Source organism: Talpa occidentalis, unplaced genomic scaffold (genome assembly GCF_014898055.3).
Source record: "Talpa occidentalis isolate TD23 unplaced genomic scaffold, MPIMG_talOcc4v2.1 talOcc4.7, whole genome shotgun sequence".
Lineage (NCBI taxonomy): Eukaryota > Metazoa > Chordata > Mammalia > Eulipotyphla > Talpidae > Talpa > Talpa occidentalis.
In genome coordinates this window covers 72,481,346-72,508,148 of record NW_023605083.1, presented here as the reverse complement: position 1 = coordinate 72,508,148, position 26,803 = coordinate 72,481,346, and the positions used below count along the sequence as shown (strand labels likewise).

The 26,803-nt window shown below is 39.7% G+C and overlaps 1 pseudogene; it reads left to right on the top strand.

The window, feature by feature from the left end:
* The first annotated feature begins 21,657 nt into the window (after positions 1-21,657).
* LOC119231439 (centromere protein H-like) lies at positions 21,658-24,826 on the top strand (annotated as a pseudogene).
* The last annotated feature ends 1,977 nt before the right edge of the window (positions 24,827-26,803 follow it).

Below are 26,803 nucleotides of genomic sequence, written 5' to 3'. Positions count from 1 at the left end.
TCTATTTCAAGATTGTGTCATCTGTCAGTTGAAATTGGTTTATTTTTCCTTTCCGATTTGGATGGCTTTTATTTCTTTCTCTTGTCTAACTGAACTATTAGAACCTCCAATACAATGCTGAATGGAAGTGATAAAGGGCAGCAAGGGGCACTAAAACTGGCCAAGGACACTGCCCAGATAGTTTACTGGTCACTGTCTGAATTCTTCATCCACACGCACAATTGTAAGACTACTCAGGCTCAGGGAACAACAACAATGGGATTTATTTAACAAGCCAGGGAAAAATAAAGTTACTGAGGCCAAAAGTTGCCTTTACCTCATCCAAAGCAGTGTCCAGTGTTTTCAAGTCCTAAACAAAAGCAGCTAAGATGGTGTCTTCCTGCCATTGAGGATGCAGAACTCCTCTACTGAACAATAGGCTACATGTCTAAGATAGCGTCTTCCTGCCTCTGCTCACCTGGAGCATGCAGCAGCCAGACTCTAGGCCAGGTTTCAACTCATAAAGACAACAGAAGACGCAACAGGAGATGTTCCTGGATGTGTGAATGCCCCAGTCGCAGCACCAGACAAGTGACACTCAAGACAGCAGCATCAGCAGCTGAACGACCTGACAAACAGCCACACCCATGCATCTCAGTGATGCGCCAAGCTCCAGGTCTTCACCTTCCCTTCCAGGCTATAATAGCAGCAAAACTGGGAACAGTTTCCATCACTTGGCTAATTGCAAAGCCTCCAAACTTTTTCTTTCTGAGGTTGGCTGCTGGAAGCCTCCACCTTCAGAGGCCACAGTAGTCTTCTGAAAGATAGGTGTGGTGGGGGCTGAAATCCACTGACCCCAAATACTGAATCCCAAAATGCTGAAATTTCCAAAGACTGAATGAATCTGTGCCCCCTTCTGAATGATTCTGTGCTCCCTTATGTTTCTTTTCAGTAGCCCCACCCCAAAATGTGATACATTTTAGCATTTTCCCAGGGGCTATCTATCCTCACCAGAAACCCCCTCCAGAGGGCACCAACTGTAACAGTCTTTTGGCTTCAGCCATAGGTTACAGAAGTGTCAAGATCAAATATTTTTGTCTTGTTCCTGATCTTAAGGAAAAGAATTCAGACCATGAATATTAAATGCGATGCTAGCTCCATGATTTTCAAAGATGGCCTTTGTCTGGTTGAAAAATTTCTCTTTATTTCTCTTTTTTGAGTGTTTAGTTTTTGGATTTTTTTTTTTTTTTCATGCAAGGCTACTGGACTTCATTACATGCTTATTTTCCATCTGTTGATATGATCATGTGGATTTTGTTCTTTATTTTCTACGTATAACTAATTTTTCAGATGTCATACAAAACTTGGATTCTTGGAATAACTGTTAAGTTGTCATGTTTTATAAACTTATTTATGTGTTTGTGGATTTAGTTGAGCATATTGGCATCTTTATTCTTAAAGTATATTGACCAATAATTTCCTTCCTTGTGATGTCTTTCTCTATTTTTTTCTTCCCCAGCACATCTCTTGTCCCCTTAGCCCTTTATATTCCCCCTCCCACTTATCCTCAGAGTTCTCAAGATATTTATTTATTGATGCTGACCAATTTTTGAAAGTGTTTGACATTATGGAATTTTCTACTATGTAGATACTTTATTTGTTTTTATTACTCTGTTCACTGAATATAATTCCCATTTTGTTGAAAATATCTGCACTTCATTCTTTCTTATGACAATTTGATATTATAGGTGTGTATATAGCACCCCATTTTGAACCAATTGTCCATCTATGGACATTTAGGCTGCTTCCATGGCTCTGGAAAATTTTGTGGAACATGTGGGTTGTTATATTTGTTTCATATTCTTTGGATGCAAGAGTGAACTTTCCAGATTGTGTGTTATATCCATTTCCAGTTTTTTAAGGTATGCTGTGTTGCTTTTCATAACTGTTGCACCAGTTTTACTTTCCAACCAAAACTGTAACAGAGTTCTTTTTTTCTCCACATCCTCTTCAACATTTGCTGATGGGGTCTTTTTAATATGTGCCATTTTCATGGCCATGAGATGTTATCACATTATGGCTTTAATCTCTACCTCCTCTTTCATTCGTTATTCTTATTATTAATGATCTCTCTCTTCTTTTTTCCTTTTGTTAGCTTAGCTCTAGGTTTTTCTATATTGTTTATCTTCTTTAAAATCCAGTTCTTAGTTTCATTTTTTTGCATAATCTTTTAAATATTTTATTTTTTCTGCTTTTATTATTTTCTTCCTTCTACTAATTTTGGGTTTTGTTTTTTTCCTATTTTCAATTTGTTCTAGATGTGGTATTAAATTGCTTATTTGGGGTTTTTCTTGCTTCTTAATTTGGGCTTGTGTTACAATTATTTTTCCCCTTGAGACTATCTTTGTTGTATACTGAAGATAATGATAGCTTGTTCTATCCTTTTCATTCTTCTCAAAGTATTAGTTTAATTTAACTTTGATTTTCTCTTTTATCCAATAGCTATTGATAATCTGTTGTTTAATCTCTGTGTAAACATACTTTTCACTTATAGTTGATTTCTAATTTTATGACATTATGGTCAGAGAACGTAATAGGTGCAATTTTGATTTTTATCATTTTGTTGACAATTGATGTGGCCTATTTTTAAAAATGTTCCATGTGAAGTTGAAAAAAAAAATGTGCAGTGGTTTTTCAGTGGAATATTCTATGGATGTCTCTTGTACTTAATTTGCTTTAGCTCCTCATTAAAGGTTTTCTTTTTTTAAAGATTTATTTTTTTATGCATATAGGAGCTGGGGTACAGGCGGGAGATGCAAAGGGTGAGAGGATTAATAAGAGACAGAGTGGAGAACAGAACAGACAGACTGAAATACTCTGCTGAGGGGACCAGCGGGTGAGACAGGAGAGGTCTGCTTTGCCATGTGGGTTGCCTGGCTGGCTGGGGATTGAACTCATGCTGCAGAGGCCGCAATTGCTTTATAGTGTGGTACTTAACCCCTTGCACCACCAGGGAGTCCAGGTTATTGTTTCTTTATTTATGCTTTTTCTTTTTGATCTGTCCATTGTTATATGTGGGGGTATTAAAGTCTCTAATTTTATTCTGTTGTTATCAATATATCTCGTAAGTTCTGTTACCAATTGTCTTTCATGATTGCATTTTCTGCAATAATGAATAAGTATTATTTCTTATTGTTACATTAGATCCTGAATCATAATAGAGTACCCTTCTCTATCTGCTATAAAGTTTCTTAACTGAAAGCCTATTTTATCAGATGTAAGTACAGCCACTCATAATATAATAAATATAATATAATACAATATATTATATTATATATATCATAATATAATATAATATTGCTGTCTTCCAGCTTTTAGCTCCAAGTTTGTTTGTGTTTGTAGGTAAGGTGAATTTCTTCTAACCAGAAGAAAGTTCAACTTTGTTTTGAAATCCATGTAGCCACATGCTATCTTTTGGTTGGTGAGTTTATCCCATTTATGTTTAAGATAATTGATGAGACATATGTGCTCATTGCCACTTTGCTATATTTTTGCTTTCTGTTTTCAGTTGTCTTTCATTTTTTTTTTTTTACATCTTCAGGACTTTTAGTTATGTCTTGTTTATTTCCATTGTCTCATGCATTCATTCGATACTTTTTTTTTTTTTTTGAGGGTTCTACTGAGGTTAGTATGTGATGGGCTATTTGTGTGACCTAGTAGACAGCCTGATCTCTGACTGGTTTCAATGGATCACATCACTGCTTTCCACCTTCTCCATGCTAAGTGATTTAGGTGTCTTTTCTCTCAATATTCATTGTTCTGTATCTTTATAATATCCTCTTAAAAGTTTATTGTATGTGGCACTTGGTGGTGATAATTCTTTCTTTTTGCTTTTCAGTGAATCTCTTTACTCTTCTGTCACCTTGAATGTTAATTTTGCTGGGTAAAAGATTCTAAACTCAAAGTTTTTTTCATTACAATCTTTAAATAGCTCCTACCAGTCTCTTTATTTCCTAGAGAGAGATGATTTTCACCAATTATTTCTTTAAATAATTTTTCTATGTCCTGCTGCCTGCTCTTTTTCTTCCACTGAGACTCTCATGATATGAATGTTATTTCTCTTTAGTTGTCCCAGAGAGCTTTCACACTATTTTCATTTTTAAAATTATTTTTTCTCTACATTGTTCTATTCTTGTGTTCTCCAATATTGTGTTTTCTAGTTCATTATTTATTTCCATTGTTTCTGCTTATTGGTTATTAAGTTTCTCAATCATATTTTTTAATTTACTTGTAGTCTTTCTTAGTTCCATTATTTCCCATTGTGGCTGCCTCATATTTTCCTTATATTTATTCTTTTTTTATAACCTTCATTTTTTTTTTTTGAATCCCATATGCATTGCCAGAACTGTTACCCAAACTCACTTTATGCAATGCTCCTAAGTTGGCCATGAGGCTGGTCATGAGGCACTGGGCATGAGGCTCAGTGGTGCTTGCTCCGTACCCTACCCTGCAGCTCTCTAACAATGCACCCTACACCTAATAATTAAGCCCTATATGCTGGTGATAACTGGAAGATTAAAAAAAATGGGAGAGAAAACAAGGAGTTGAGTGGCTTGTAAGTATAGCTGAGATGAAAGTATATTGTGGAGTTTCACTGCATTTTATGTAGCAAATTAATGCCACATAACTTTTAAATTCAAGGTGAATTTAAAGCCAATCATAAACTTAATGCCTAAGACAGTTAATAAAATCCGGAAGTGCTTTATTTACATGTAGGGTTTTCTGATGCTTATGCAAGCATCCTGCATATATCAATAGTTTTCTGACTCTGAGAAGCACAGCCAGTTTGGACAACTGGTTTCCTTTAAATATTTACTTGTTTATTTATGCATAGAAGAATGGGGTGTAAGCCTGAGGGAATACTGTTTTCTATTTCATCAAGTTGGCATATCTACCACAATCATGTTGCTAGTCCCTATCACTACCCAAGAATTTATGTAAAATATTGAACGAGATTTTTCTGGCTAATTTTTCCACTGCAAATGCTATACAGACTTTGATTATTGACAAAGACAGAAATTGCCAGAGTTTCTGTGAACATACTGCATGGAGTGATGGGGGAGGGTGTTGGGAGACTACAGTCTTCCAAACTACCCTTTGTTAATCTCAGAGACAACAGATTGCAAGTTATCAGTGAGAGTAGTAAAGGCCTCAACTCCACCGGAAAAAGATGAAGTCCTTTTCTAAAGAAAACACTGTTCACAGACCTTAAGAATTTAGGACTTAATGATCACATGTGTGGGCCATTCCTCATGTTCCCAATCCATCAATGCACCATGTTTCTGTTTTTGTTTTTGCTATTCTGTGCCTGCTTGAGGTATTTGTCATTAATGAAATCTTTCCATTAAGGGGACGGTAACTTGAAGTTCAAAGGCCTGGAAGTGGAATAAGGAGGAGGAAGCACAAACAATCAGTGAAATGACTTTTGCAGGAGACTGTGTTCTTTGAAATCATATGAACTCTTTTACCTTCCAAGATGAGAATTATGAAAACATCTTTCTGTTACACAAGTAACATGATACCTATCCTTATTGTCATTTTTTTTTCTGTCTTCCTTCCTCTGAAAACAGACCTCCAGTGAAACACACATACATATATATATACACACATGGTCACCCACATTTCTACCACTGCCAATTCTTCTCTTACATGTAAACTTAGAAAGTTCCATTCTAAAGAGTTTTCAAATCCTAGCTGCCACTTTGATTTCATCAAATCAAGCTGTTCTTGAGATCAAACCTTTGAAATGAGAAAATATTTTTAATCCATTTATACCAGATGGGGTCCAATTCTTGTAGACTTGAGAGCTATTGGATCAGGATTTCTCAAACCCTTCCCATACTCCTACCTCCACATACCTAACATATTTTACAGATACTTTGATCAAATTGTTCCAGCACCTGCATTTGAACAAAACCAAGAAGAAGTTCTAATATAAACCAGCCTTGCTCTAACAGTTGGTGGACTGACAAAATGCTGCCTTCCTCTATAAGAATCATCAAATAAAAATGAAAGCAAGACACATGGGAAGTAAGTTTGAAGCTAAGTCTTTCAGTAATGGGTAATGAAAATAAGAAACTAAGTTTATAGTAAGAGGTATTTTTGCAATAAGATTGAAATATCTCTGGAGGATACATACACGAGAATGGCAAGTTTCTTCAATTATAAATATTGAAATCCCAAATTAAAAAAAATGACTTGTAATTATTTTGTGTTCATTTCATTGAAACAGAGATATTGTGATAGAATCTAACTTCAATTTTATTTTTATGAACAACATCTTGAAAAATAATTAAATTTCTGATAGCTGTTGCTTGTTCTGTAAAGCTCTTTCCCTTTTCTTCTGCTGGCACTAGTAAGAGAGCAAAGATTGCACTTTATGTTTTTAGATTCAAATTTCAATATAAGGAAATTTCTGCAATTAAGTGCCACACAAACCAGACTGGATAAACTACTCTTGATAAAAAAAGCCCTGGGCTTGAGGAACATGTGTGGCATAGCAGGCAAATGGCACCCAATTCATTCAGAATCTATGTGACAAGCACATGGGTCTCTCCAGAGCCTGCTCTGTGACATTTGGAATAATCAGAGTCCTGCAAGGGAATTTGTTATTTGTGACCTTTATAGTTGGATCTCCTCCAAGGCCATCTCAAGGAGATACATACTATATACAGAATATATACATATATATTTTAGTGTTTTAAGGTTAATGGGAAATTCAGGCTTGCATGTCACAGGTAATAAGTGAACTACACTAGGTGTCAGAAATAGAGAACTTTATACATTCATTGGCTAAGAACAACATCATAGAGGGAAGAGAAGACTTAAGGAAATAAGTGGACAAAGAGAAATATGAAAAACAGCTCTGAACATTGATGTCTTAGATTTCCATTATGCGAGGCACCCCGAGCAATTTTATCATGATAATTCCAGTCTTCAATGACCACTTCTGTCTCTTGAAAGGCCACAATACATAGGAAATTGCAGCCAACTCAGTATGCTCCAGCCATGGCCCTCTTTCCTCTTTCCATGCTGAAGCTCTCTAATCTGGCTTTGCTGCAGAGTTTCTGGAACCCACTTTACCTACAACTCTTAGCCTAGGTTAAGATTTCCCTCCCAGGATCCTCTTAATGTGTGACAGAGAAATGTGGAACACAGTCCCCCTGCCCTGTACTTGGGATCATTCTGCAGTATGTGTTTCATATCATGCCAGAACTTTCTGGTGAGATTGTGAGTCGGTGTCCTTGGTATTAGCTGCCTCAATGATGCACATTTTCTTGGGTACCTCCTTCCCCCCAGCACTTCCTTTCCTATTACACCTCTCTACATCTCCAAAAATGAAAAATCAACAACAAAAACAAAAGAAGACATGATTTTAAGCCATGTCTCTGGCTCTTTATCTGGTAGGAAATCCAACTAATAGAGAGAACATTTTTACAATCATTGCAAAGGGGATACTAGATTTCTCTAGTCTTCAAGTGGTAAACATAAATGAGGTAGAAATAAAGGTGATGAGTGAAGAGGGAAGAGGGTTAGAAACAAATTGGGGACTAGTCAAATTGTGTTACATCATTTGGGTATAATGAAAAGACTGTTGTTTAAGTTAAAAACCTGTTGTTATCTCTTATCAGACAAGTACCTAAGAGAAAGTCTTCCTTTGCACTGAACCTCATCTTCAAAGTATAAAGAGTGTCACCCCCTGAAAGCCATGGGGAATGATGCATTTATAAATGCATCAAGTAAATATGCAAGTAAATATGCAATACCTCATGCTCCTTCGCAAACTCACTACACACATATTCACTTTTGCTTCACACTCTGCCTGGTCCTTGGTAGCTTACACGGTGAATTCCCTACTCAGAAGAGGCGAGGAACTAACAAATTAACGTGCAGTGGGCAAGATGGTGCCTATGGAGCAATGCCCTCTTATTCAAGCAGATAACTCTAGGAAACACTCATGACACTGCTCGGGAAGTCTGATCTGCACTTTCTTCAGTGATGACCGTGACAACCAACCTTTATGTTGACCTATATCCTTTCTTGTTTCATTCTCCAATTCTTTCCTGCTTCCTGATATTATACCCAAAAAAAAACTCCTTGCACCCATGTCCTTCCCCTGGATTTTTCTTTAGGGAGGGCTGTTTTCTCTGATACACATAAGTTGGAAGATACTTTTTAAAGAAGCGTTCCCTCTGAGCTAGTACTATGAAATAAAGAGACATCAATAAAGCCCTGTGAGAATGTGTTCATTTAAGGAGAGCACCATCTTGGTGGCCAGCCAAGAAGTCCCAGTTAGTCCATTCATGCTTCTGGTAGCTTAAACTACTCTGAATATTCTCTTCTGGAAGTCCTTAGACCCAGTTGAGGAGCTGCAGAAGATTATGGAGCTGCAGGAGTTTATGGTTGATCATGAAAGAAGACAGTTTAGGACTTGTGTTAAGAAGTGTGCTACAAGGCCTCCCTGGTGGCACAGAGGGTTGAGTACAGTGCTGTGAAGCTCTCCACAGCCTCTGTAGCACGGGTTCGATTCTGGCTTGCCAGGGGGATTCCCACATGGCACGGCAGACCTCTCCTGTCTTGCCCGCTGCTTCCCTCAGCAGTGCTTTCGTCGTCTGCCTGTTCTGCTCCCCACTCTGTCTCTGGTGATCCTTTCACCTTCCCGTGCCTCTGGCCTGTACCCCAGCTATTGTATAAATAAAAAATTTAAAAAAAAATTTAAAAAAGAGGTGTGTTACAGTATCTTCCTCCCTGTGACTGGAAGGTTCATTCACACACTTCATTTCTCCAACCGTTGAGAGCTTCCAAGAACACTCCAATCTCCTCAAATATACCTAATTAAAAAAAAGAAAAACATAAAATGTAACTGCTTTAAATGTTACCATTATAGTTGAGTGTCTACAAAACATTGCAGCTTTCCATTGTTTGGGGATCACATCTTCTGCATCACAACTGCTCTTAAGATAGAGAGATGTTTTATTTAACTCCTAGGTCTTCAATAGGAAGAATTTGCCTGGGTATGATCTAGATGGTGAGGAGAATAGTGAAGAATTGAGTAATATGTGGGCAGAGGGATTCCTTCTAAAGAAGAGAGCCCCATTACCCCCACAAAATGCCCCACAGACTCACAGAACCAACAGCTGATTTCTCTCTGTCATCTCATGGAGAAACATGATAGAAGGGTTTAATTTCTCACACTGTAAACATTTCTCCCATCTGGGAGGATGTGAAGTACAAGCAAATAGAAAACTGTGGGTTTTTTATTTAGATCGCCTTTTTTACTTTTCAAGTAGAGAGGCCTATATTTGAATGAAGTCAATGGTTTCATTTGGCATTTGTCTCTATCTGGAAGTGAATATTTACTGTGTTGAGAAGACATGGACTTTCTTTTTTTTTAAGATCTATTTATTTTTATACAAGAACTGGGGTACAGGCTAGATGCGCAGGAGGGTGAGAGGATTCACTGGAGACAGAGTGGGGAAGAGAACAGGCAGACTGATGAAATACACTGCTGAGGGGAGCAGCGGGCACGACAGGAGAGGTCTGCTGCGCCATGTGGGATTCTTGCAGGAACCCATGCTGCAGAGGCTGTGGACAGTTTCACAGTGCAGTGCTCAACCTGCCTGCACCACCAGGGAAGCCCAACATGGACGTTCTTAAGAGGTCACATCTGTATGTGTCTCGTTCCTGCCTTTGAGGGCACCCAGATGGAGAGATGATAATCTCCTGGCTTGCTGGGTGCTCTCCCCAAAAGAGAAATGAGCATCATCCTCACCAGTGTTTAACTTTTGAAGGAAAGCTAAGGTTTGACTGCTGCTCTTAACATGAAAGCACTCAGCTTCAGGCAGTTGGGTTGGACAGAGAAGGGGTGAGGTAGAGTCGTAGAGTGGGGGGTGGAGGGGGGTGTCTCTGGACACTTAGAGAGGCTACTAATTGTGTTCTGTGCTACTGCATGAACTGGGGGGTTCAACTCAGACATGGGGTGGGAGGGAGTGAGGAGGAGGATGGGGGGAGTTAGCAAAGAAGTGGGGGTGAGAACAAAGGCACTATTTTTATAGCTCTTCTCTGAAAGGCCCATCATCTCCATTTACTGTGTCTCAATAGCTGGGGCTCAAAGAGCAGCCCCAGCCCCGTGTGGGCCAACTTCTGTTTCTCCTGGGATGTACACTTCCCAGGAGGAAAGGGAAAGAGCCAAGGGGCAACAGGGGGAGAGGCAGGAGGAGAGAGAGACACACAGAGACGGAGAGAGAAGAAGAGAGGGAGAGAGGGGAGAGGGAGAGGCTGGGAAGGAATGGAGGGAACTGGAGACGGAGTGGGGGAGGGGAGAGAGAAGAAAAGGGCAAACCCCCTTGCTGACACGGGGCATAACTTAATTTTCACGGTGCTGGGACAGCTGTATCGTGTAATCTGCCATGGCATGCCGTTACAGCCTCAATGACTTTACTGACCCAGAAGGGAAACTCAGACCGTGGAGAGGCTTTTGAAAAGAAGTGGTGATCTTTCACGATTTATGAGCTTGTCTTAAAGAAACAGACTCCACTCACTTTAAATTAATCACCCTTTCCAGGGTGCATAGAAATCGGGGTCTCTGTGCTGTGCCGAGTGGACACCTCAAGAGCAGGGTTTGCTCCACCCGGAGAGCACTGGGCTGCAGGGGTGGTGGAGGTAGCACCAGAGGTGAAGGCAGAGGCAGGGAGGGTCTCTTGCCTGCCCTAGACACCCCCTCCCCCACCCCTCAGAGCCCCTGGAAGTGCTGGGACGGCCACTCACTGAGGAGGGGCACAGTGTCTTAGGGAGGCCAAGAGGTCAGAGAGGAGAGCTAGCAGGGGATGGGAGGGAGGCATGTGTGTGGTGGGGAAAGGCCTTATTCACGATCTTGGACTTGCATTCATTGTGCAAGAAGAAAAAAGAAACCAGGAGAAATATAAGGCATTTCACACCCTGGTGAAATTCGAGACCTCCCGTGTGATTAAACCACTGAAAGGAAAAGTGGGGTATTACCAGACCCACTTTATCCTCCCTCATTTTACATATTTCTGAGAACAAAAGGTGATAACCTTACCCTAACATGCATAACTTAGTGTTTAAGTTTTAGCAAAGATCTATTCCTCTGAAAGGGATTTTTGGAGAACTGACAATTCTAAAATAATTAGAATGCCCAAATGAAGATTTCTCAAACCAGAAGTATTCTTCAACTTAATATAAACAAGCAAGTGATTACATTTATCTTTGAAATACCTTTGCAAATTTCAACACTGCCTCTTGGCAATTTAATAATCTCTGCAGAGGATAAATAGTTTATAACAAGGGGTCCCATGCATATGGCTCTCCCTTCAATCAGTTTGGGGGTTACATTTATATCTGTTCTGCAGGTCAGGGGTTCGGTATTTATTTTAACACCTTTGGGAATTGTTTGCATATCTAGTCTTCTGATAGCGTTTAGAACAAAACTCCCATCTTAAACCATAGGTTGATCATATTTTAAAGTTTGATAGCACACCACCAGACAAGGCTGTATGATTTGACTTTTTTTTTTACTTCTAAAGATATTTATTATCATTAATAGTTTATATGTTTACAGTGCTAAAATATTTAATGCACCAAGTTGCAGGACCATCATGGACGACTGATTTTGTAGTTACTCCCCTCCCATTGCAAATTGGGCACACAGAGTGGGAAGGTCTGTGAGGGCAGGTGTTCAACCTTGAGCATCAGACTCACCTGGGAAGATTTAAAAAATACAGAGCCTCACCCCGGCCCAGACACACTGGGTCAGCCCCTTCATGATGGCACCTAAGCAGGCATCATATTAAAAAAAACAGTGAAATTCACATAAGGAATTTACCATTGTGAACAGTTCAGTAGCATTTATCACATTCACAATGTTATGCAATCACTTCTGTCTAGTTCCAAGACTTTTCCATTACTCCAAATGAAAACCCCCTTCCCATTTAGCACCTTTGCTGCTTCCAACCTCTGGTAAACAACCATCTATATTCTGTCTCTATGGAATTACCTACTGTTAACTGGAATTTATAAATGGAATCTTACAATATATGACCTTTTATGTCACAATCTAACAATATGTGACTGGGTCAGATTTTTATATTTTTCAGAAGTGTATTCCAGTTGGGAGTACAATAGTCCTTCTACAGACAGCTTTGGCAGATTTTTTATTGGAAAACTTTTAAATTTAAGTATTATTAAAATACTTTACAGCATCAACCACAAAAAGTCAATTTCATTCACTTTACAATTCATCTTTCAACAACAATATAAAATTCTTGTGTCCTCTTCATTTGTGTGATCCTACATGGATTTAACTTTATTGCTCGCTCTTTATTGAGGAAAGTTTGTTTACAAAACTGCATGATTCAAAGGCACAGGTTTATACATCTTCAGATGTATGTTACCACCTCACACCTGCCACCAAGGAACTTACAAGCCTCCACCATAGGTCACTGGATTCCTGACCCCCTTTGACCCCGTGTCTCCCCACCACTTCTAGTCACCTCAATTGTCCAGTCATATCTCTGGGTTGATTTTGGTTTAATTTTCTCTGTTCCTTTGTTTTGGTTCTCTGTATTCCACATATAAGAAGTCATATTTCTCCTTCTGATATAGTTTTGATTAACATATTCCTTCTCCACCCTGTTCTATCCATGTTCTCACAAATGACATTTTTTTTAACGTTTATATTCCATGCACTACATCTTCTTTATCCATTCATCTGTTATTAGGCAATTATATAGTTTCCGTAACTTGGCTATTGTAAAGAGTGCTGCAATTAAATAGGAGTGCATATATCTCTTTGAATTTGTGTCTTTTAATTCATTGGGTAGATACCTAGGAGTGGAATTACTGGACCATTTTTAATATTTTGAGAAATTACCACAGTATACGTTCACACCAACCAGTTCCTAATTTATTTTCTCCCATGCCCTATCAACACTTGATGTTTCTGTTCTTTTGGTTATGGACCATTCTCAAGGGCTTTGATTTGCATTCACCTGATGATAAGTGATGGTGAATACTTTTTCATGTGCCTGTTGGCATCTGAATGTCTTCTATGGAGAAATGTCCATTCAGTTCTTCTGCCTATTTTAAAAATTAGATTTATTTTCCTTTTATTGAGTTCTATGAGTTCTTTGTAGATCTTGGGTTTAGCACTATGTCAGATGAATGATGTATAAATATATTCTCCCTTTCAGTAGGGTGTCTTATCTCTTTGTTCTAATGATAGTTTATTAAACATGTTTTGCTTAGTATAACTCTCCCTTCCCTGCCCCATTTGATTACTTTTGCTTTTGTTCAACTTACTGGAAGTCAATTCCCCAAAGATGTCACAAAAGGTGATGTTGCAAAGTGTTTTGCCTATCTTTTCAGGACTTAAATCCCAGTCTTCAGTCTATTTTGAGTTAATTTTTGTGCATGGTGTGATATAGTGAATTAGTTTCATACTTTTACCTTTGGCTAGTATTTCCAATACCAGTTGTTGAAGAGACTCTCCTTTCTCCTTTGTCCTAGGGTAACTGACCATAGGAAGTATGGCTTATTTGGGGACTCTCAGTTCTGTTCTATTGGTCTGCATGTCTATTTATATTCTAATATCTTGTTTTGTTACAATAGCTTTTATAATATAATCTAAAGTCTGGAAGTGTGATACCTCCATTTTTCATCTTTTTTGTCAGGATTACTTTAACTGTTTTGAGTCTTTCGTGTTCATACTGATTTCAGAAATATTTGCTCCTTTCTTTGAAGAATCTTATTGAAACTTTAAATAGTGTTTTGAATCTCTGTTACATTGATTCAGATGGCTATTTAAAGAAGTTCATTCTGGGCCTCCCCGGTGGCACAGCGGTTGAGCACTGGGCTGCTAAGCTGCCCGCAGCCTCTGCAGCGCTGGTTCGATCCCTGGCCTCCAGCAAGGGTCCCACATGACACTCAGACCTCTCCTGCTGCGCCCCTCAGCAGTATATTTCGTCAGTCTGCCTGTTCTGCTCCCTGCTCTGGCTCTAGTGAATTCTCTTACCCTCCCACGCTTCTGACTGTACCCAGTACATGTATAAATATTTTTTAAAGAATTAAAAAAAAAGTTCATTCTTCTAGCCTATAAACAGGAATTATCTTTCCATTTCTTTGTGTCTTCAATTTCTTTTAACAAAATCCTATTTTGTTGTTGTTGTACAGGTCTTTAACCTTTTAAATTTATTCCTAGGTATTTAATTACTTTTGATGTGAGAGTAAATGGAATTGTTTTATTAATTTTATTCTCTTCTATCTTGTTGTTTGCTTATATGATGGCAACACATTTTTATATATAGTTTTTGTAGCCTGCCACTTTTCTCTTAACAATTTATTGTTTCTAGTCTTTATTTTTTAGTGGAGTCTTTGGTTTTTCCACATATATTATCAAGTCCTCTACAAATAGTGATAGTTTTATATTTCCTATCCCAATTTGGATTTCTTTCATATCTTCTTGCTTCATCTAGCTAGGATTTATGTTGAATAATAGTGCTGGAAATGGATATCCTTATCTTATACTTTACTGTAGAAGAAAAACTGTCAGTTTTTCACCACTGAATATGATGATAGATTTGGGTTTGACATATATGACCTTTATTATGTTGACATATTTCTTCTATTCCCATTTTAGAGTTTTTGACATAAATGAATATTGAATCTTGTCATATGCCATCTCTGCATCAAATGACAGGATAATATGACTTTTATCTTTCTTTTAGTTGATATGATAAATTATATTGGTCTACTGCAGATTTTAAACCAAACTTGCATCCTTTAAATGAATCCTACTTGGTCATGAACTATAGTATTCTCAACAGGTACTATTTATTTTTATTTTGAAGATGATATTCTATTTTCTCCTTGCTAATAAGACTTCTTTTGAGATGTCTGAGATACCTTTATAGGTTACCTGCTTTTAGTCCTAGTCCTAACCACCTTCAGTATTCTTTGTGTTGACTCTTGGTAGTTTCATTTCTATGCATTTTGACATAGGTCTCCCTGCATTTTAGATAACTCAGTATTATTTTAACCTCATAATCTTTAGCTCCTTGCCCAGATTTGGTAAGTTGTCCTTTATTATTTCTTTCAATAATTCTCTGGTACCCTCTCTCACTCTCATTGATTTCTGACATATCCAATATCTTTACATTGACTTCCCTAATGGAGTCAGATAGTTCTTGACATGCTTCTTCATTTTTTTCCCTTCATATTTCTCTTTGTTCCTTCCACCTACCCTCTGTGCATCTTCATCTTTGAGGTCACTAATTATATCTTCCATTTTGTCTCTTCTGCTTCTATAGTTTTCTCTAGAATTGCTTATTTCATTTATTGAGTTTTTACATTCTTAATCATTGCTATCTTATAATTTGAAGTTTTAATTTCTATTTTCTGCTTATTAATTATATTCTTCAAGTCATATGTTTATTTTTATGAATTTTATTATGACTTTGATCTTCATTTTCTTGTATTTTCTGATTTTCTTCCATCTCTTTGCTTTTCTTTATTATGTCAATTATAAACTCTCCACCTGATCAGAGATAAAATGTTCCTTGTCTTGTGGTTGGATTCTGGAGTTATTCTCTTCCTGTGATATCAATTCCCCCTAAGGTATCAAAGTTGTATGAATTGTGTAGGTTTTTTGTCTTCCCTTTCTGTTGATTTGGATTTCCTTAATTTTTAAATAATCTATACAGTAACTTAGAGAACTGAACTTCATTTACTTTTCCAGAAGGTGGCACTATTGTTGATTTGGTTTTAGTGTTTTGGCCTTGCTGGCTTCTATGGATATTAAAACCTGTTACTCCAATACCAAGCTGTTTTAATTATTATGGTTTTGTAGTATAGCTTGAAGTTTGGAAGTGTGATACCTCCTTTCTCCTTTACCCTTATAATCATGGTAATGCAAATCAAAACCACACTGAGATACCACCTTACACCAGTAAGAAAGGCACATATCAAAAAAACAAGCAACAACAAATGTTGGCAAGGATGCAGTGAAAAAGGAACTCTCCTACATTGCTGGTGGGAGTGCAAACTGGTCCAACAACTGTGGAAAGCTGTCTGGAGATTCCTCAGTCTACTAAAAATGGAGCTACCATACGATCCGATCCGGCAATTCCACTACTAGGGATCTACCCAAAGGGCACAAAAACAGTGATTCAAAAGTGCACCTGTACACCTATGTTTATTGCAGCACTATTTATAGTAGGTAAAACCTGGAAGCAACCCAAATGCCCAAAAATAGATGACTGGATCAAGCAGATATGGAATATTATTCAGCAATCAAAAAAAGATAAACTCATGCCATTTGCAGCGACGTGGATGGAGTTAGAAGGAATTATGCTCAGTGAAATAAGCCAGAAGGAAAAAGGAAAATATGGGATGGTTTCACTTAAAACAGAAATATAGGAGAACCAAATAAGACATCAGTTTAAAAAAAAAATACTAACAGTACAAAACACAACAAAGCAAAAACAGACAATTATAAACCAGAGACACACCGCAGGGGAGGAGGAGGGAGAGGGATCAGAAGGAGGGAGGGAGGAGCACAGGGGACTGTGGTGATAATGCATGAGTGCCTTGGGGAAGGAAATTCTATAGGGACTCAATCTGAGGGGGTGGGGGGAAGCAAATATTGTTTAAAAAATGAAAAAAGATAAATGTTAAAAATAAATAAAGTTAAAAATCAAAACAAAACAAAAAAAACCCTGTTACTCCAGTTGCTGGGTCATGGGCTGTGGAAGGGCCGTGAGGTCCAGCCACTGGTACAAAGGAGCTGAGAGGAGTAGGGTTTGTGCTTGTGGTACAGACAATATCTCTGCTTTCTTGGGTTTCAGACCCAAACTACACAGTCTATTCTGCCAGTGTGCTTCAGGAGGTCAATACCAGCCATGAGGGGTAGGAAGGGGAGTGCTCAGTTTCTTTGTTCTTTTTCTGGTCACCCAGACTGTGGGTAACACCCCCAACTCCTCTGCACATTTCCCCTAGACAAGGGTGTGTGCTTCTATGTTATTCAGTTCTCTCCCCACAGGGTGCCTGACTGAGTGGCAGTCCCACCCCAGACTGTAAGCTCTAGGTGCTTTTCTTCATCCACCGCATATTCTATCAAGGAACACTCTTTTGGTCTTTTCTCTGTTGTAGTTAGTCTGTGTTGACCTCTGATGTCCAAAGGACTCTCCAGTTTTTCCCCATGTTCTGGGACTCTCTCTGTCGTGTCCCTCTGGTTAACTACTAGATGATTCTCTCAAGAGTAAAGCAAGGGACCTCCTCTGATCCCATTTTGTTCCATCTCTCTATAATTTTATTGTAATAAGGGAATAAATTAAATGTTTTGCTCTACTTCTAGACATTATTGTGTTCCTTATATTTCTATGTGTGACTAATGTTTACATTTGTTTTCCTCCTTAGGTTGTATAATTTATCATTGCAGTAATTGTATAATTTACCAAATATGTTCCTTTCCCCCCCTGCTATTCAATATTGTCATTCCAAACATCTTGGTTCTTGAAATTGCAGGGATGTTTTGCATCATTGGTATTTCCTTAAGACGAATTTCCAGATGGCATTATTGAATAACAAACACTGATTTAAAGAAAAATAACAGAACATTTTTCTCACTAAAGAAGTAAGGCATGTTCAATAGTCATTGTTCTCAATCAAAGAGCATTTGGCACTTCCAGTAAAAGATCAGAACCACTTTATGTAGGTTTCATTATGTGATACATTCAAACAGAACAAATTTTCATAGCAAAGTGTATACTACAAGGTAGAGAGGTTGTGACAATGCATGGACCAAAATGGGTGCTGGTCCATCTGTGATTTCAGACATCTTACAACAATTCCCTGGAATCAGATTAAGGAAATTGGAGGGAAGAAACCATAATAGGATGAGCTATATCAGGAAAGCCTGTTTTTCAATACCAGTTATAAAGAAGCCTAGAAACCCCATGCTAATACTACCTTGAAGTGCCTAGAAGTGCCACAACAAAGCATGTTCATAAATAAAGGTGCTTCCTCAGGATCAGCAATGCAACGATGTTTTATGCCATTAACCCACTACCCACTGAACAGTCATCAAAGTACACAGACTTGCTATTGTAGGAAGTTTTACCTGAAAGTTCAATGATTAAAATCCTCATTACAGGAAAAAAAAAGTTATTTTTTCATATCTATTGAAGGCAGGTAAAGCCTCAAATCTATCTGTGATGGAGCAGATCCACACCATCAGGAGCTAACTGCATTTAAAAGTATGCCATTCAACAAATAGGTGCAAAGCATTCCTAGATATCCTCTGAGGGGTTTACTCTTACAAAGTGGTAAATAATGAAACTTCTGTTAATCTGCATCCATTTATTACACTAGCGCTGTTTGTAATACAAAATGTTCAGTTTGCTTAGGGACAAATGAGAGATGCAAATTACTTACAATTCCAAATTGGTAAAAGCTAAATTTGGATAAAGGAGAATTTTGTTTAAACTAGAAATGTGTATTAAGACTGTAGTGCCAGGAAGGCCACAGAGCTGGTTCTCCATGATTGGAGCAGACGGGTAAAGGAGAGTCCTGGAGCCCTCGGTGGCTTTCTCAGGCTTTTATAGAGCTTTTACATGTAGTACTGAAACCAGGTACACCACAGGCAGGGGTGCCCAAGGCCAGGAGGCCCTGGCGAATCTTCACTCTGTACTCTCTGGTGCTCTTTCTCCCCTTCTCTCTCCTATTTTTTCTTGCCTCTGCTTCTCTTGGTGAATATATCAATACTGCATCCATGGCCCACAGAAGTAAACAATACAACTAAATATAACACTGTAACAAAATGCAGGTGCCGCCATCAGGCAGCGTAATCCTTATGGGGGGAGGCCAGGAAAGCCTGAAAATCACTTACCTATGCTGCAGACAGGAGAGCGGATGAAGTTCTCTGCCATTAATGAAGACTTGGAGTCTAAATGAATTGGCAACAGAAAGAGGCTGGGGAGCCTCCCTTGGTGGCGCAGGTGGTTGAGTGCTGTGCTGTGAAGCTCTCCGCAGCCTCTGCAGCGCCGGTTCGATCCCAGCCACTTGCGAAGGTCCCACATGGCGCAGCAGACCTCTCCTGTTGCGCCCGCTGCTCCCCTCAGCAGTGTGATTTCGTCAGTCTGCCTGTTCTGTTCCCTGCTCTGTCTCTAGTGAATCCTCTCACCCTCCCATGAATCTGGCCTTGTAGGGTAAGGAAAAATGTCAGGCTTTTCTGCCCTCCTGCCATGAGGATAGATGATGGATCCTTGCGGTCCTGAATGCATGCCTGATGGCGGGCACCTGTAATAGGCTGTGGGCATAGGTAGATGGGATTCACCTGGGCTAAGACCATGGTTTTTTAAGGGCGGTGTCATGGGGACGCCAGTAGAAGCCAAGAAGAAGCCAAGAATGAATGAAAGCAGAGAAAGAGGCATGAGAAGCAGAAGCCGAGAGAAGGCTGGAGAGCCCAGAGTGAAGACCTGCTGGGGGCCGGGAGGCTTGCCAGCCTCCTGGCCCCCCAGCACCCCTGCCTGCCGTGTACCTGGTAATCTAAATAAAAAACCTGCAAAAGCCACTGAGGACTGTGACTCCTCCTTTACCCGGTCTACTGGATCAGAAAACCTGCACTATGTCCAGTCCTGCCTTTACACATCTGTACCCCCATTCTTATACAAATAAAAATAAATCTTTAAAAAAAAAGGGGGCTGAGGAGTGGGCCATTGAGCGCAGCTCTGCCTCTCACTCTCCCAGTCCAAGCTTTTATTGAAGATATGAATAAAGGAACAAGAAAATAGCACACAATTGTGTTTTTTGCTTGTACAGATTAATAAGTTACTGCTGAAAAAAAGTTTTCCTGGTTAGTGGGGAACGTGAGCACAAGCCAAGTACATCCTCAGAAAACAGGAGTCAATTCTGGGAAGAAGTTCTGTTTGCAGAACTTCTAACATCCTGGAACTCCGTATGCAGAGTAAACAGGTATTCTCCAAAAACTCCAGCTCCCTTTAGGGCAGCAGGCTCCCAACAACCCTACAATGACATTTATTTGAAAATGTGTGGCCAGTGATTTTAATCAATACTGTTCTCTCTGAATATATTGGTTGCACTTCAATAGGACTTGTGAGGAGATACTAATCAAAAGCACTGGAAGTCAATCAACTACCATTCAGAATTTCTGAAATTTTCTCATGCTTCATGGACACTACATTCTTTGAGTTGTAGAGCTCTATTTCACAGATTTTCTGGTTTAAGGAGAAAAATCTAGGTAAAGCAGAACATAGACTCAATCTCAGATGCCCGGGAATCACTGATGTCAACTTTCCCATCCAAACTTTCCCCTCTAAACTTCCCCCTCTGCAATAGGGCTGACTCTGCTTGCCATAGTTTCTTTTCTCCATGCCCTTGGCTTGCCTGTAGCAGTGGATTACAGTGACAATGAGTGTGCCCCAATTTTGTGAGACCTCGTAACTTTAGTGTCCAACAGCATCCTGACTATATATAGCTTCTGGATCTTTTGATTCAAATTCTTGATATAGAGCTCTGGGCCTGGTTCATTATGGCTATTTGTGATTCATCCTAGTCGTTTATGGGCAAGAAACAGAACCACCTGGCATAAACATGGTTACTTAAGCTCATCTCTTTAGCTGCTTTCAAAAAAGCAACGTGGGTAGATATTCGATTTCAGTATTCAAGTTTCTTTTGTTGTTGTCTGGTTTAGGTTTTGTTTTTCTTTTCTTTTTTTGCTTTTCTATATTATGATTTATAAGAAACATACATTTTGGTCACTCAAATGACCAAAATATATTTCTCTTACGTATTCGGTCTTCTAGAGCAAGGATGCACGATGCATGTTCACTGCTGATTCGGGCAGATTGAGTCCTGGAGCCCTTGACAGATTTTCCAAGCCTTTAATGCTAGATCAGTTACACAGGCACACCAGGCAGGGAGGCTGGCATGGGCTAGGCAGAGGGGTGCAGGGAGCCTGGAGGCTTGCAAGTTTCCCAGCCCCAGCGAATCTTTTCTCTTCGTTGGCCTCTCTCTGGCATTCTCTCTGGTGTTCTCAGTCTCTGTTGCCTCATGTGGTCCTCTTTGCTGTGCTGCCACCTCTGCCTTTAGCCCTCACCTCTGGGCACAGGTGTGAGCATTTACAATGCACACACCCCTGCTCTTTGGGCCCAGGTGTCCATAATCAAAGGCACATGAGCCCGGGCCCATGCCCCTTAGCTGCGGGCCTCCATGCCAGTAGTGGGAGGGTGGAAAAAAGCCTGAAATCTTATTTACTCTACAGCTCTTCACAGTTCTTAGTTAAGAGTTCCCAAAAGCCTTGACATTTTCCCTGAGTGTTTAGAGTGATAAATGTTAATGAGGTGACTTTTTTAGAAGCACCTAAAGAAGTGCTGGTTGCCAGGAGAGCCGACCTTGAGATTTGGGAGTTGGTACTTCCAGTCAATTCCCTAGACCTCATGGGAGGAGAGAGAGTTTGGAGGTGCAGTTCAATAACCAATGAGTTAATCAATTATACTTACATAATGAAATCACTATAAAAGCCCAATGAGTGAGGCTTCTGAGAGCTTCCCAGCTGGCGAACATATGGAGAGTTAGGGAGATGGCATGCCCGGAGAGGGTGTGGAACTCCATGCTTTTCCCCAATACCTTGCCCACCGCACTTCTTCCATTGTAAGTGCCGGGTAAGAAAGTGTTATCTGTACCTGCTATGTTCTATTATAGGGAGGGGGATGTTGATGAGTGAGGTAACTATATCTGTGAGTTAATTAGCTCTCTTGGAGAAAGAGGGACTGGAGTAAACTAAAGGCAACCTTTGCTTCATTATAATACTAAAAGCAAGCCTTCAAGAGTGGAGACTTAACATTAAAATGAGACATTCCACCTGTGTATAGGCATGTAATGGAAAAGCACATGCACAATTTACTCTCCACCCAGAACACAAGGAAACACCCATTACCCCAAAGCTTTATAAACTCACCTCATACAAGCCCAGGGAGAAAGGTGCTTTGGAACATGAGTTTCCCCATTCTTTACTGTCAGGAAAGACAATAAAGAATTGCTCTGCTTTACCTACACTGGTTGTTCTGTTACTGGATTTCAATTTTCAGCCAGGTGAATGGACCTTTCCTTTTAGGAGGTTAATAAAACCATCTGGCAGCTCCTGAGTTATATGCTTTGTCATAAATTGGTACTCTAGTGAGTAAATGGGTTTCCTGCATTCTGTGGGCTGCTACCTCACAGATTAAATCTTAGGCGGGACTCCTGGGAGCCTCTGATTTATATAAACAGTCATTCCCGGGACCAGGTAATAACCTAGGCTTATGACTGTTATTTGAAGTTGAGGACCATCATGATTGAGCCCTTTACCATGGAATCTGCTGCTATCTCCAGTTAGATAGCATCAAAATTGAGCTCAAGTGACTCAAATTCTCCCACACTTGCTAGTGTCTAAGTGTTGCTTGTTGGTGTGGGGAAGATGCTATACACTCGTGCAAATTCAGCCTAGGAACTTAAAAATCTTTCAACTTGCCATTCATTCAGCCAAAATTAAATGAATGTCTACTTTCTGCCATTTGTTAGCTGGATTAACCACTGTACTTAGAAAAGAAGATAGAGTGTCCACCATTCTGAAGAACATCCTGGGAACCCTTGGGTTTAGAGAACAGGAGAAGATAGAGAAGGTGACCTCAACTCAGGTGAAATGTGGTCACACGAAGAAGTGGCACTTCACAATATGGAAGAGCTGAGGGATTTCAAACATCAAGATATGTCTTAGGAATAGTAAGCAATTTATTAGGGGATCAAATACATATGTGGTTAGAGAGATCAGAAAGGGCCAGAGCATGAGGTCTCAAACTTTCCCACAGATAAGCATTTTCCAAGAGGTAGATTGCAAACCCCTCAAGGGGATCAGGTATTCCAGGAGATCTGTTATGGGGGTCTGGTTAAGGTTCTATTAATATAGCCAATATTTGAGGTATTGCATTTATTCCCTTAAAAAAGGGGCAGTGAGTGTACATGGCAATTAGTGGAAGCCAATGATCATGCTTAAATTTATTACTGGGCTTTAAAATAGCCTTGGGACTGTGTAGGGTAATGAAAATGTCAGGCTTTTCTGCCCTCCCGCCATCAGGATAGATGATGGATCCTTGTCCTGAATGCATGCCTGATGGTGGGCACCTGGAATAGGGTGTGGGCATAGGTAGATGTGATTCACCTGGGCTAAGACTGGGCTTTTAAGGGCGGCATCACGGGGACACCAGTAGCAGCAGCAGAAGCAGCAGCAGAAGCCAAAAGAGAAGCTGAGAAAGAAGCCGAAGAGAAGCAAAGCAGCAGAAGCAGAGAACGCCAGAGAGCCCAGATAGAGTGAGGATTTGCTGGGGGCTGCGAGGCCTGCCAGGCTCCCGGCCCCCCAGCACCCCTGCCTGCCATATGCCTGAACCCCAATAAAAGACCTGCAAAAAACCCACTGAGGACTCTGACTTCTCCTTTACCAGGTCTGCATGGGATCAGAAAACCTGCACTGTGGTCCAGTTCCTGCCCTTACAGACTGGCAAGAAAAGCAACCCTCACCGAGGTGTGTGTTTGCCCATCCTGCAGGGCCACTCTTGGTCCCAGTCAGAATTAGACAAGGAATCCTAGAAACAAGCCACCGCAGAGCCCACTGAGTCCCATGGATAAAGTGGACCACCACAAGTAGCCAGCATCCAAGCAGCATCCCCCAAGGACTGCATGACCCTGTTTCTCAGACTAAGGACACAAACAACTCCTGGAATATAAATTAATGGTTGATGCAAATAAAGAAAACACTTGTAGGGGCCAGGACAGGACCACAGTGCAGGTTTTCTGATCCCATGCACACCAGGTAAAGGAGGAGTCAGAGTCCTCAGTGGTTTTCTGCAGGTCTTTTATTGGGGTTCACCAGGCATATGGCAGGCAGGGGTGCTGGGGGGCCGGAAGGCTGGCAGGCCTCCCAGCCCCCAGCAAATCTGCACTCTCTCTGGGCTCTCTGGCGTTCTTTCTGCTTCTCTGCTCTCGGCTTCCTTTCGGCTTCTACTGGCGTCCCCATGACGCTGCCCTTAAAAGCACAGTCTTAGCCCAAGTGAATCCCATCTACCTATGCCCACACCCTGTTCCAGGTACCCGCCATCAGGCATACATTCAGGACCTCAAGGATCCATCATCTATTCTGATGGTGGGAGGGCAGAAAAGCCTGACATTTTCTTTATCCTACAAACTCCAGAACAAGCAAATTGAAGACCTTGAAGATGAAATAGAAAAGGTGAATATAACTTTGAAATGGAAACACTTGCATTAGACAGGAAGCAACATTTCACCACACTAAAAAAACCTGGAGAAAGTTAACTTCAAGACAAGTGTGCTCTTTGAACCCCACTCCTGCTACAAAAAAAAAAAAAAAAAGATAGTGTGTTCATGGACAACATGAAACACATATTAAAGTTAAATAATTTAATTATGAAATCACAGAGGAATCTCAGGATTTGGCAGAAAACCTGCTTGATATTAGCAAGAAGAGATTACAATTAAAACAGACTCCAGAAAGTAAGCTTTCAGAAATACATACTGATGAGAACAAACAGAAAGATGATTTGGACAGTTTGGGAAATTCAGACAAGATAAGACCATCCAACAAAACCTACAAATAGAGATACAAATTACTGCAATTTTCCCACATGTGTTACAGAACCTCATTTGGGGGAGTAAAGCCAATTGGGCAGAGGAGTCTGCCCTTAAGGAAACTTCTGCAACTTGAGAATTTTACCATGATCTAGTAAGAAATCTATCTAGCATTATTTTTGTCTTTGATGTTATTTAAATAGCAAATTTCTTTTGAAATGTATTTAATGTTTTAAAAACTATTCTAGTTTTGCAATTTTTTTATTTTTTTAATTAACACTATAACATTTTAGGGTAAATGATTGTCAGGCTTGCTCTTCCACCATTAGGATTAATGATGGATCCCTACGGTCCTGAATGCATGACTGATGGTGGGCACCTGGAGTATGGTGTGGGACTATGTAGGTGGGATTCACCTGGGCTGAGACAGGGCTTATAAGAGCAGTGTCGCAGAATGGAACTAAGAGAAAGAGAACAAGCAAGAAAACAGGAAGAAGCAGAAGAGAGAGAATGAGACCATGAGAGAATGCCGAAGATCCCAGGAAAAGTGAAGATTCACGGGGGTGCTGGGAGGCCTGCCACCCTCCCGGCCCCCTCCATCCCCCCACCCTCCACACTCCTGCCTGCCCTGTACCTGGTAAAATCCCAATAAAAGCCTGAAAAAGCCAACTAGGGCTCCAGAACACTCCTTTACCCATCTGCTTGGGTCATAGAAAACCTGAACTATGCCTTCCTGCCCCTACAAACATGGACTCTATTATTTTAAATATAATCACTACAGTAACAACAACTCTAAAAGAATCTGAAAATGTTATCCTGAAAACATTTATTTCCGCATTACACTGAGTGTAGACTTTTTTTTTACAGGTTCCTGGCAGTCCCAACTGTAATTGGGATACTTACACGCATTTGTTTGTAAACCAGAATGTTAGAAAAGCATATCCACTTTTTTGAATGGACATCCAAATAGAGCATCTCAGCCTTGACAAAGAGAGAAAAAGAAAACATACCCAAAGTGTTAACAGTTGTAGCTAAATTAGGGTGAGTATGACTTTTCTCTTTTGTATTTCTACATTTAGCATTCTTTATTTTTGAAAGTTGAAAAATAAAAAAGGTATAAATGTTGTTCTTGTATTTGTACAAAGTAGAACTAGCCACCTTTTATAGAATGCCATTCCATTTTTAGAAAGCTATAATTTCAGCTTTTTATTAATTTGGAGCTGTTGTGATCACTTTTACAATGTAGTATTTTCAATATTCTGTTTGGAAGACCTTTACATTTGAAAATATGCACTGAAGTAAATAATAGCATTTGAAATGTGTTCTCTTGAACAATAAGAGAAATAAGATTTGCCTAAAATTTAATTCCAAATATTCTTTCTTTGGAATAATTATAGTTTTACTTAATTTATTTGGATAAATCATAATTTATTTGTACTATTATCCTTTTGCTACAGTATATTAATTGAAATTGTTATTGTAAAAAAATAAGTTCTATATTTCTTATAAAATTTCTTGAAAATATATTTTTATTCCAAATATACAATAAAAAAATCATAGATTTAGTCTTAAAGAAATTGCTTTGGCTCTTAGTCATGCAAAATTTATAGTCTGTTTGCAAAGGAAACATTAGGAACAACATATACAACAGATTAGTGAGAAGCATAACAGTGAGAATAATGCTCAAGAATTGCCCCACTGATCAGCACCCAATGAGTAAATAATATTGCTTTGAGCACACCAAAGATTTGTTCTACAGCACACCAAATATTTCAAAATGCAGGACAAAACACAAATGTTTGCATACAATTTATCTGTACAGTTACTACTAAAAACACTCCTGACACAATGCTTCATTTGTGAAATAATTGAATATTGTAATCTGAAATTTTATTTGTTTTCATCTCTTAGAAGCAACACAGGGGAATTAAATTTTTCAAAACACAATTTTTAGGCCTAGCCCTCATGCTGCCTGATACCTGGATCCTTTACCTCATCCCTGACCAACTGCCAGTTCAGCAAAGTGACAGGATACAACTCAGGGCCTCCCCTGGTGGCGCAGCAGTTGAGCGCTGGGATGCGAAGCTGCCCGGAGCCTCTGCAGCACCGGTTC